Genomic DNA, 12644 nt, shown 5'->3' with positions numbered 1-12644 from the left:
TATTATCATCCTTTGGTTTTTGGAAAGAATCATGCTCTTTAGTAACCACCTGGTCCTTCCTACTCAGAAATCTGCTTCTTCCAGAAGTGCTGAATTTGTCCTCCCTGGTTGGGTAAGGGACTCCTCCAAACATTCCACTTCTCCTCCATGACTTGTTAGGGATATGCTATATAGGTCAGATCTGGGAAATGCACATGAAAAGTTGAAACAATGACCTTAGCTGTATAAACTCAAGCCTTCAAGGATTGCCAGACAGCTCTCAGCATGTTATTCCTAGACTTTAGATAGCAAACTCTGAAAGTCAAATGGTTAATTTTTGCCTTGGAAATCTTTAATCAGAGGCAGGATGACTACTTGTTGGAGAGGGGATTCCAGTTCAAGGGAGGTGAATCTAAGTATCCAATGAGACTTCTTTCAACTCTGAAAGTCCATGCTTCTCCCAAACCAGAGGCTGGGACTATTCAATCAGTCAATCAATCAACAATTTATTAAGTCTATACTATATGTCAAGTGCTGTATTAGACACTGAGAATACACCTATAAGAAATGAAATAGTCCCTACCTTCATGGAGCTAACATTCTATTTAAAGAAGGTTCAGAAAAACAGAAGAGAAGGACAGGGAGCACAGGAAGAATGCTCAGAGGCAAACAGAAGGGAGCTATTCTCTAACAAACCTCAGGACTATAAAAGCCTGGTATATTATCTCAGTCTCAAACTCAGACTAAGAATAGCCAAAGAGGAGTTGCTACCCCAAATGCAAATTTAGGGCTTAAGCAAAACTTAGCAGATTTAGGGCCTGAGAATTTGTGAATTGCAAGGTTAGGTCCTGCTATTCAGTCTACACTGACCAAGCAAACCTGTTCTAATTGTCTTAGACTCTTGGGATTGGTTTTATAGATTTTTGTCATGGTTGAGCTGTTCTTTGCTGGGGCTGAGATTTTTTTTAATCTTCTTGTGAAATTGTCTGAATCAGATGAGATCAGCACACAGTGATTCAGATAATTCAGAGGAGCTATTGAAGGTCCCTGATTCCTTACTCATAAAGTCTAATGAAACTGAGGACTAGGATATCTTAGTTAATGGAATAATTCTAGGCCTGAACCATATAGAAGTAGATTCTAAGTCATATCCATATGGGTATTTGCAACAGTCAGGCAGGCAATAGATATTTGCCTTGTCCCATGGCTGAAGAAAGAGAAGACGAGGTCCCCATCCTCCATAAGAATACCTTCAATTCATGGACAACCAAAAGAGGCACCTCAAACAACACCCTAGTCCTTTTCAATGCCAACAATATTCTCTAACTCACTCTGCCTCTAAATCTTAGAAATTATCTTGAACCTTTCTTTCTATCATCTTGCCACAAATCCAAGCTGCAGGTATTTCTTTCAAAATGTTTATCAATTCAATCCTTTCTCTACCTTTATTGAAACTACAACCAGGTTCTCATCAGTCACACCTATATTTCATATCAACCTACTTGTGGGACTCCCTGACTCCAATTTATCACCATTCAACTCAACTTACTTATAATCCCAGTCCATTCTACTGCAGCCCATCCCTAAATTCCCCTGGGGATTTACCCTAGCCATGAATGCTCAGTTCCAATCCCTCTCCTTCCTTCCTCTAATACATGCAATTCTGGATGTCATGAACTCAGACAGGTAGGTGGCAAGGTGGACAGAGCACTCAACCTAGAATGAGTCAACCAGGAAGACCTGAGTTCAAATGTAGCCTCACACACTTACCAGTTATATATCACTGAGCAAAGCATTTGACCTCTGTTTGCCTCAATTTTCTCAACTGCAAAATGTGGCTCATTATAGCATCTCCCTCCCAGGGGAAGATACTGGTAACTGAATGAACAAAGAAAGACCACTTGTAAAAGGTTGGCTTTGAGCTTCATCTTAAAAAACAACAACAACAAGAACACTAAGAGAGGACTGAGACAGCGGAAGCATTTTAGGTATGAGGGCAGTCAGTGGAAAGACATGAGAGATAGGGAAATGGAGAGCCATTTTCAAGAAATACCCAATTAGATCAGAAGTCAGTTTATGAAGAATTTAAATGTCAAATAAAGAAATATATTTGATCTCAGATTTAAAAGGGAGCCACCGAAGCTCATTAAGCAGGTATTCTTTTAGAAAAATTACCTGGACAGATAAATGAAGGATAGATTGGAGTAGGAAAAGATTTGAGGTAAGGGCACCAAGTTACAATACTATTATAATAGGTGAGAGATAATGAGTGTCTTCAAGAGGGTGGTAGTTATCTGAGCAAAGATAAGAGGATAGATAGATATTCAGAAAGATGAGAGAGAGAGAGAGAGAGAGAGAGAGAGAGAGAGAGAGAGAGAGAGATTGATTGAGAGATTGTGAGAATAGAAATGTTTTGGGCAACTTATTCCATATGTTGAATGAATGAGAGTAAAGAGTAGAAGATGATGCCAAGGTTTTAGGGCTGGTGACTAAGAGGATAGTAATGCCTTATACAGTGATAAGCAAGTTCTAAAGCAGGAAAAGTTTGGAGGGAAAGATAATGAGTTCTGTTTTGAATTTAAATGCCTATAAGGACATCCAGTTTGAATTGTCTAAAAGACAGTTGGAGATGTGTGACTCAGAAGTATTTTGGCTGGATTTATAGATATGAGAATTATTTGCATGGGGATTATAATTGAACCCAAGAATGCTGATGAGGTAACCAAGTTAGAGAATATAAAATAAAAAGAGGGACCAAGGCAGAATCTTGGGGTCCATCACTTGTTAGTGAGTATTACCAGGATAAAGATCTAGGAAAAGAGACTGAAAAGAAGTAATCAGACAGACACACAGAGAACCAGGAGAAAGTAATGTCATCAAAACCTAGCAAGAAGAGACTATCAAAGAGAAAAAATGGATTAACAATGGTCAGAGGCTACAAAGAGGTCAAAAGGATGAGAACAGAGAAAAAGCCATAAGACTTGACAATGACCATTAGTAACTTTGGAAAGAGTAGTTCCAGTTGAATGATGTGGTCAGAAGTCAAACTGATGAAAGATTAAAAGAGAGAGAAGAGGATGTGGAGGCACTGTGTTTAGATCGTTTTCTCAAGTTTAGCCACAAAAGGGTGAAGAGATAGATAAATATGAGCTAGCAGACAAAAGATTCTCAGAAAAAGAAACTAACTCAAGAACATACAGAGATAGAATGGATCCCATGTTTCCAGAAAACTCAAACATGCTTCCCGTCCACCTACATCCCACACTGTAACTCAAATTACTTGCCAGAATACAGGTTAACCCAGGAAGTAAGCAGAGCCCCCATAGTTCTAAGATTCTCTGCTCTAATAGTTACCAGAAATCAGGGTCAGCACTGATAGGCAGAGGAGACGGGGGGACCAAAAAGAGTAAACACTCCTGGGGACCAGATGATCTTAGGTAGCTGGCCCTACCCCTTTGGTCAATCTCACTACAACCATGAATTTAAAAAAGACTAAGAAAACAAGAGCTGAGATCTCTGGCCATTGGAATGTAGACATGGAATGATTTCTTGAAGCCCTCTCTTCTAATTTCCTCTGCCTCCCTCATGGTCTTCTTTCCCTATATTGAGGAATATGAACTCACTTGATTTCCCCCTCCTACCCTTTCACTTTGTAATAAATTGTCAGGCAACTATGAAAGGAAGAGCAGGACAATGTGGTAAATGTAGCAGAAAGAAATTTGAATTGTAATGAAGAGAGCTAATCAGGGAAAGAATGGGCCATGTAGCAAGCACTAATGAGTTTCTAAATAAATTCCAAAGGTTAATATTGTTCTATTGAGCTACCAGACAGAGAATCCTAATGGGGAAAGAAGGCCTAGTTCAATGTCCTGGGACCATAGGTCTGGCCAGACTATTCCACACTGTCACTCTCTGGTTATTTCCTTTACTCTCTCACTGATGACACTCCAGTGCATGTCTAGACTATTGTTAAGATCTTCCCCCCTCCAACCTATACTTGGGTGATAGTGGGTAGAAAGCTGGCCCTGAAGTCAGGAGGAACGGAGTAGGGAAGAACTCAGATACTGAACACTTAGTAATTGTGTGGCCTTGGGCAAGTCACTCCAAATGACTTCATATCCAGGACCATCTCCAGGCATTTGGATTCATATCTGGTGACTGGACCCAGATGTCTTTGGAGGAGAAAGGGAAGCTGGTGACATACAGCACAATAACCCCCTCACTACAATCCAATTCACATGCTTGTCATGGCATCACCTCCCTGATGCTGTGTTTTTCTTTGAAAATGAAGGACAAATCCGGTCTCAGACACTTAATAATTACCTAGCTGTGTGGCCTTGGGCAAGCCACTTAACCCCATTTGCCTTGCAAAAACCTTAAAAAAAAATGAAGGACAAAATATCATCACTTGAGTGATAGCATAACCAGTAGTTCCCTATTGTCTATAAAATAAAATTCAATAAAAATAAAATCTTTTGTACTGAAGGTCCTTCACAGCCCAAGATCACCCTAGTTTTCTAAGCTTTTCTTATAATACGTACCTCATACATATGTGTTCCCTACAAACTCTATCTCCTAGTTTTCATTGTACTCTTTTGCTTCTGTGCTCAGAAGTCATACCTACCCAGTCAGCCTAAACCAATGCTATAAATCTTCCCCATTCCTTCTACAAATCTTCCCGTAAACCTCCTGTTTCACTTTGAAGCTCTCTAATGCACTTATCATGAAATATTATATAGTTAGAAGTATATGGTAGTATAGTATAAATTCTATATGATATATAGTAGTATAGTATAGTATAGTATAGTATAGTATAGTATAGTATAGTATAGTATAGTATAGTATAGTATAGAGGTCACTTTCACTTAACATAACAATGAAGTTATAGTTTCAATTCCACCAAGCAACTAGATTGTAAACTCCATGACAACTGCTACTGTATCTTCCCTAAACTCCACATCTCTTCCAGTGCCTCATACAGTATCAGCATATGGCAAATGTCAGAATAGGATTATACTCCCTCAATAGTATCTCCCACAAATATCATCAAAGACTGCCCATCCTCTGAGAAGGATCACAGAATCTCTCTATGCAAAGGCCCTGAAAAAAGTGACTTTTGTCATCTCCTCTATCCAAGGTTGAAATCTTGCTCTAGTTTCCAAGATGTTTTAATGATAGTTATACTCTGAAAAAATACTGGAGAGATTTGCTCAGCTAAAATATTTAGAGAACTAAGTAACTACCAGAATAGCAAGATCTGACCCTCAGTGTAATCATCTATAAACTAGGAAAGTTGAAATAGATGAGCACCAAGATTCCTTAGAACTGTGTTTATAGGTTTAGATTCAAATGTTTGTTTAAATACCTTCTTCAAAATGGATCTTGCTAATACATATTACTGTGACCATCTTCAAAGAAGGTGGTACAGTCTTTCTAGTAACCTCAATGGTCTTAGAGAGTACATTTAATATTTTAGAAATGTCTAAAGTCATTCAGAGCCAAGTCTGGGAAATTAATGGGGAAGGAATAGGCAGGTGTGATAATGGGCACATCAGAGGATACAATTTTAGGTCAAAAGTGTGGTACAACGCCAAAGTAATGAGATTGGTCTTCTTGTATCGTTCTGTATAGACTCTGAAGAAAATTCCCAAAGAATAGTTCCCTGAACTATAAATAGAATCACTGAAATGTTTACAGCTTGCCAAAGTAACTTTTTAAAGGGAAGACCTTCATTTGGCTAGATAAAAACAGGTGGTCATATTTAAATATATGATATTCCACTGGACTTATTCTTTGTTAGCCAAAAAAAATTATCTGGGCAAAAAGATCAAGACTCCTCCTCCCTTGAAGGGTTTTCCTCAAACAATATGTCTAAATAAAGCAAAATTAATTGAAGAATGATTATCTAATTATTAATTTCAAGCAAATCATAACACTAGTGGAAAAAATTATTAAAGCTACTTTTGTCAGCTTCAGAGAAGATATCTATCATAGAGCCTAAAGGGAAGGAAACAAATATGCTTTAAGTGCCAGGTACAGTGTTATTTCATTTGATCCTCCACAATTGCCCTAGGAAGTAGAGGCAATTACCAGCCTCATTTCACAACTGTGAAAACCAAGACAGTCCAAGTTGAAGTGACTTGCCTAGAGTCACCCAGCTGGTAAGTCTCTGAGACTACATTTTAACTCAAATCTTCTAGACTCTAGACCCAATGTTCAATCTATTGTGACTATTTTCTATCGATAATAAAATCCCCTCAGATGCTCCATTTTCATTGTTCTGGATGATATCAAACCCTGAGAACACTTAAGTGTCCTAAATAGAAATCATAAACACTCAAATTTGGTACTACATGACTGGATGAAGCATGTGCATTGTCCAGACTATGATGTACTTAATTGAATGGAAGTCCCTAAAACCGGTCCATCAGTAGAAATATCTTAGACAGACACTGCAGGTGGACAACAAGAAGGGCCCAAAACTGAACAGGAGAAAGAAAGTTAGCTGCATTGCCTCTGAGAAACTCTACCATGCTTTGAATAAACTAAGCTTTTCTCTGAACAAAAGCCTATCTTTTTAATAACAACATTCTTCAAGGATACTGCTTGGTTACAAAGCACAAACTGTCACATTCTCTAAAAAATTAAAAGTTGTAGTTCATCCAAGAGGTGCATGGTGGGTAGGGATGGTAAACATCATATGATCAAAGAAGGAAAGTGAAGAAAAGGAATGTATGGTAAGGAAGAGAACAGGAAGGAGGAAGAATTGATGGGTAGATAAATAGCATTCACGAAAAGTCAAGTAAAATTGGTGAAGGACTCCAGTATGTTGGGTGGTCCCTCTGTGGAGGATCGATATTAGAGACAAGATGTCTCCAAATTAAGTGTTCTTATCATTGTCACTGGTTGTAGGCTTTTTGATACAAAATATAGGTAATAAAGGCAGTCTGAGAACAAGGATTGAAGAGAACAGTGATTCACTGGAGCTTCTTCCCAGTTTTGTTCCTTGCCCTTCTCCCTCCAAATCATTCACATGAGACAAAGAATCTTGGTGAGGGATAACTGAGGTTGTTCAGACTCATATAACTCTTTTGAGGCAGACAGTACCACCTTCACCAGTGAAATCAATTTGCTGCCCAGGAAGATCCCCTTAAGGGAATTAAACAGGAATTATATGCACAGGGGTTGAAGACAGAGACCATGCTCCTGGTGAACAGCAGGACAAGGTTCAAAAGCATATTTAATATGAATGGGTATTGCTTAACTGGCTGACAGTTTCATGCTCCTAAAGGATTATTCCTCAATGGTTAAAGATTCTTCTTCCAGAAGATAAAAGCCACCATATCCAAAGCAACAAGAACAGACTCTTCTTATAAAAGGAGAAAAGCAGCAAGTTACCAAGTTTTATTCTTTTTTTCTAACATGGTCTGACCTTGAATATAATAAAGGGTTATCTCCTTCCCTAAAAAAAACTTAGTTCAAACCTCTGATGTCTAAGCTACAAGAAATGGTAGAATCCTCTTCTAAGGAAGATTCCTTCCCTCAGTTTAGGACTCTGGCTGAAGCTGTAAAAAAACAAGTCACCCCTTGCCAGATCAATGAAGCATCAATTTTGACATCCACAGGCCAGCAGTGACCAACAGGTAGTGCGCACCTGGCCAAGAATATATTTTACTCAAAACCAGTGGGGAGAAGATTCACTGAGAACTCCAGAATGACATTACCAGAAGATCATTCAGAGAATTAAAACCAAAATAGATCTTGAAAGCCAACAAGCCAAATTCTTTGTTTTATAGATGAGGAAACTGAGTCACATACACATGACTTTCCCAAGTTCACACACCTCAAGTGGGTTTTGATCACAGGTTCTCCTGGCTTCAAGCCTAGTGCTCTATCTACTACTCTGTAGCATCAGCTGTATGATTTGTTTCTCCATACATACATTCCTCATTACACACATATTCCCTATTAGTGCACCCCTTAAAACATGCACTCTGACTTTATGTCTAACCTGTGATTTGTCCCTACAATCTTGAATCCTGAATGTTTTAATACTTTTTTAAACTAATTAATTAAATGCCTTTGCTTTGAACAAATTGTGTCCTCTTAATGACTATTAAAAGAAAACACATTCTTGGGGGGGAGGGGGAGAGGACTTATGTATGAACTATAGTTGTGAATGTTTATAGACCTAGAAAATACCTTGAATCTTGAGTAGTTTGGGGGAGAACCCATGTTTAAGAGGACACATATGCTTTGAGGTTATATTTAGTGATAAAGAGAATAGCTGGGTTATAGCTTTGGTTTCTTTAAATTTCTTTAATCGAGGAGTTTAAGGTATTTTTCCTGAGGAAAAAAAGCCCTGGGGGATATACAGTCTTCAAATGTTGTAATTAAACGTAACTTTGAGGCCATTAAAATCTGGAGTGTAGGAGTCTTACTGACACTGGATGAAAATAACTCTATCCTAATGCATTATTTTGATTTATAATATTACAAGTTTTTAATCAGACAACATTTTGTGAAAAAAAAAATGTTGAGCCCAGATTAGGATTTAGCAAGTAAAACAGCTGAGTAGGAGTGAGAACAGGCGGGACAGAATTTAAATAAGGTTTTATCCAAAGCTAAACCCAAAGCAAGCTATGATGTCAAGCCAAGGCCCAAAGGAAGGGGCTGAAGTTAGTAACTTCAGTAACAACCCACTAGAAGAGGTCATTTAGACTGGTTTAAAGAGCCCTGGTCTGGGAGCCAGGAGACCCTCAGATCTTCTACTGCTCCTGACTTCCATTCCCAGTGTGACTTTGGACAACAGTCATTGTGTATTTTAGCATTTCAAGGTATGCAAAGGTTTTTATGTGTATTATTTCATTTGAGCCTCACAACATCCCTGAAAGACAGGTAGTAGAGGTATCTCTATCCCTTTTTTGCAAACAAATAAACCAGGGCACAGAGTGTTTATATGATTTGCTTGTTGTCAAATAGCTAATAAACACCATAAGCACTATTAGAATCCAGGTCCAACATGCTGCTTAACCATTCTGTCTCTCAATGGGACATCCATTGGCTTCTCTGAGCCTCAGCTTACGTATCTATAAAATGAAAATGTTGGATTAAAAGATCTGAAATCCCTTCTCTAAGAATCTATGACTCTAACTTCTCTCTGGGTTTCAATTTGCCCAACCTTAAAATGGGAAAATTGAACTAGATAATCTCTAAGGTCTCTTCCATGTTCTGACATTCTTTGGATATAGGAATATGGAATTATGTAATCAGTTCCTTATCCCCCTTTTTGGAGTCCCATCCCATGTCTAAGAAAGGAGAGAATATAGATGGAATGGGGTCAGCAGGGAGGGAATAGGACATACCTAACCCAAATTGTCAAAGGCAAGGTGCAACCAAAAAGTTTTCTCCTCAAAGGCAAAATCTGATGGGAAGCCCCTAGAGCTGATCCAACAGGACAAATACCTTAGAAAGACGTTGCAGGTGAACAAAAAGCAGGGCCCAGAACTGAACAGGAGGAAGAGAGCTGACTGGATTGCCTCCAGGAAACTGTACTATGATTTGAAGACCTTGAGTTTCTCTCTGAAACAAAAGTCTATCTTTTTAATATCATTATTCTTCCAGGGATGCTGCTTGGCTGCACAGCACAGAATGTCACATTCTCCAAATAATTAAAAGTTGTAGTTCACCCAAAAGGCAATGTTGAGGTGCATGGTGAATATGAACAAGAATCGTCATATGACCAAAGAATCCTTGCAACATTTCCTTAATTGACAGAGCAAACAGAGGACTCATGATGGTATCTGAGTCTTTATTCTGAGGCAAGCCTCAAAGCTGTATATGTAGTCACCAAAAGTGACATAACAACATGAATTTTTGAGCCTCAAAGCATTTCTTCAATTTGATTAAAGTCAAATTCACAAAGCTTTTGTTAAGCATCTACTATAGTAATAGGCATAGGGAGGCAATGGAGAATTTAGTTTACATCTATGTATATGTGCTTGTGTATTTTAAATATGTAGTATATATATATATATATATATATATATACTATATATGTATATGAATTTATGCATGATATATTATATAAATTTCATATGAAGTATAGAAATTGTTTCAATTTTGTCTTTCAATACCAATGACTATCATAATGCCTGGCACATAATAGATACATAGTTAATGTTTGTTGACTACATGCTTATTGATAAATGATAGCTGCTTTCAAAGAGTCACAATCTAATAGGGGGATAGGACATAAAAATAATTATAATTCACAATATAATCTAATCAGGCAGGTGCAATATGAGGTTCTCAGGACTGGGGCAGGCCAAGAAGTCTGATTTTTCTTAATTTGGGGATTCAGGAAAGGCTTCCAGTAGGAAGAGTTATAGTTGAGCTTAAAAGGATTAATAAGAATTTAACACATTGTGGGATAGCAGAAAGAATGCTAGGAGGGGAATCAGGAGGCCTGAGTTCAAATCCAGCCTCAGACAGTTACTAAGTGACCCTAAGTAAGTTACACAATCTCTGTCTGCCTGTTTCATTCAGTGTAAAATGGAGATAATCAGAACACCTACCTCCTAGAATTGTGAGTCTCGATGGAGATAATATTTATAAAGTATTTAGTACAATGTCAGGTATAATAACATATAGGTGTGTTATATGTATTACATGTATTACTTATTCATAGGCATTTAAAACATACTTATTCCAGTTTTGCTTTAGTAACTCAAATAAAATTTTATATTCAAAAAAGAAAAGCCACTAGGGGCAGCTAAGTGGTACAGTGGATAGAGCACTGGCCCTGGAGTCAGGAGGACCTGAGTTCAAATCTAAACTCAGACAATTATTACCTAGCTGTGTGACCTTGGGCAAATCACTTAATCCCATTATCTTGCAAAAAACAAAACAAAATGAAATGGGGCTTCTAAATTACAAATGAGTATGACTGGCAATATACCTATTGAGAAAAACACCTTATCAATGCTCTTTTATTTTATTTATTTTGGCAAATATTTCAGACTTAACATTTCAATCTAATTTGAGTGGTACTCAGTTGTAATTTGGCCAAAGAGCCTTGTCCTTGACCCCTCTTCCCTAAATTAGTTGTGTAATGGCAAAGACTAGTCCACTGAGTGTCATTACTTTCAAATACCTGAAATATACTCATCAAGGCTGCACACCCCCAAGACTGCCTTCCAATAACATATCTCCCATGAATATTCCAAAATTAGAAAAGACTCCTTGAGTGGTCTGAGATCACTTTGCATGATTTTTGATATCAAGTGAAGCATAAAATATGGTAACTTGCTTACCACTGTCATGGGAGAGAGAGAGAAAGAAATTGCAAAGTCTAAGCAGAAGCAGGATCTTTTATCAATGGTGAAGTCCTCCACAGATGTTCCTGTTTGTAAATAGTATTGTACTAATTGTGTGGAACCTTGGAATCTAGTAGAGAATCCTAAGGAGGATTCAAAATCACTAAAAAGAGTTTGTTCTAACTGTAAAAAAATGAAATGGATGAAGTATACTTGTATTGACTAGGTTTGACATACAATCAGATAAATAATCTGTAGAGGCTATCTATTACCATAAATAATAAGTAGATTATTAGATAATCATTCATATTATACATATAAATGGATGGATAAATGGATGAATAATCACGTATAAATAAACAAGTAATGGAAACATAATATACACACACTTTGAACAGATCCTGCAAGTGGATAATGAGCTGGAACTACAACTGAACCATCCAGAAGAAAGCACTAGATTACCTTTGGGAAATTGCCAAGTTCTTTTGCTTCTCTCTGGAACAAAGGTCCATTGTTTCAACGTAAATATTTTTCCTGAGATGTTTTGTAGCAGCAAATAATGAATCACCAGTTTCCAAAGAATTAAAGTTGACAATTAACTAAAGGCAATGAAAAGACATATATTAGGTTTGGGTAGGCTGTAAAACATTATAATTAAGGAATTATAATCTACTGTAAAAGTCATGCAAAGGATGTCATTAAAGGAAAAATTGATCAGAAAAAAGAAAATAGCCTGGTCATGTAGTGAGAACAAGAGATAACTGATAGAAAGCTCTTGTGCTTCATTAGCATCTGCTTAATATTGAGACAACTTGAAGAAGGTCCCTAGCCTGTTTGACAGAAAACTTATGGGAGAAAAGCAATTTAAAAAAAAGATTAAAAGGATCTAAATTTATGAAAATATTTATAATATTCCATTAATTATCAATTAATAGCAAAAACTGGAAGGGTAACCATCAATTGAAGAAAGACTAAACAAATTATGGTGTATGTTAATGGAATGGAACACTATTATGTACTAAAAAACAATGAAAGGATTGGTTTCAGAGAATAGTGTGAAAACTTGTATGAACTGATACAGAATGAATGGGGTGGAACCAGGAGAACAATTTGTACAAAAGCAACACTCTAAAGTAAGCAACTTCAAAACCTATGAAAATTTAGGTTTATACTAGGATCAACTATCATCCTAGAAGACTGATGATGAAGCATATCATCTCCTTCCTGACAAAGAAGTGATGAATTCAGGGTGCAGATCAAGATATACATTTTATGTTGGGGTGGGTGAGATAGAGAGGAAAATTTGCTAATTGAAAAAAAACTATTTTTTAAAAATAAGTAACTTAC

At 37.3% G+C, this 12644-nt stretch overlaps 1 long non-coding RNA gene across 1 annotated transcript in view; it reads right to left on the bottom strand.

Moving 5' to 3' along the window:
- LOC141517770 (uncharacterized) overlaps positions 1–11879 on the bottom strand; it is a 124838-nt gene extending 112959 nt beyond the window's left edge. Inside the window, exon 1 of the long non-coding RNA XR_012476981.1 lies at positions 11760–11879. This is a non-coding gene — a long non-coding RNA (uncharacterized LOC141517770). The remainder of the gene's footprint in view (positions 1–11759) is intronic.
- Positions 11880–12644: the final 765 nt, after the last annotated feature.

Source organism: Macrotis lagotis, chromosome 1 (genome assembly GCF_037893015.1).
Source record: "Macrotis lagotis isolate mMagLag1 chromosome 1, bilby.v1.9.chrom.fasta, whole genome shotgun sequence".
Classification (NCBI taxonomy): Eukaryota; Metazoa; Chordata; class Mammalia; order Peramelemorphia; family Peramelidae; genus Macrotis; species Macrotis lagotis.
This window is presented reverse-complemented; position numbering and strand designations above follow the sequence as displayed.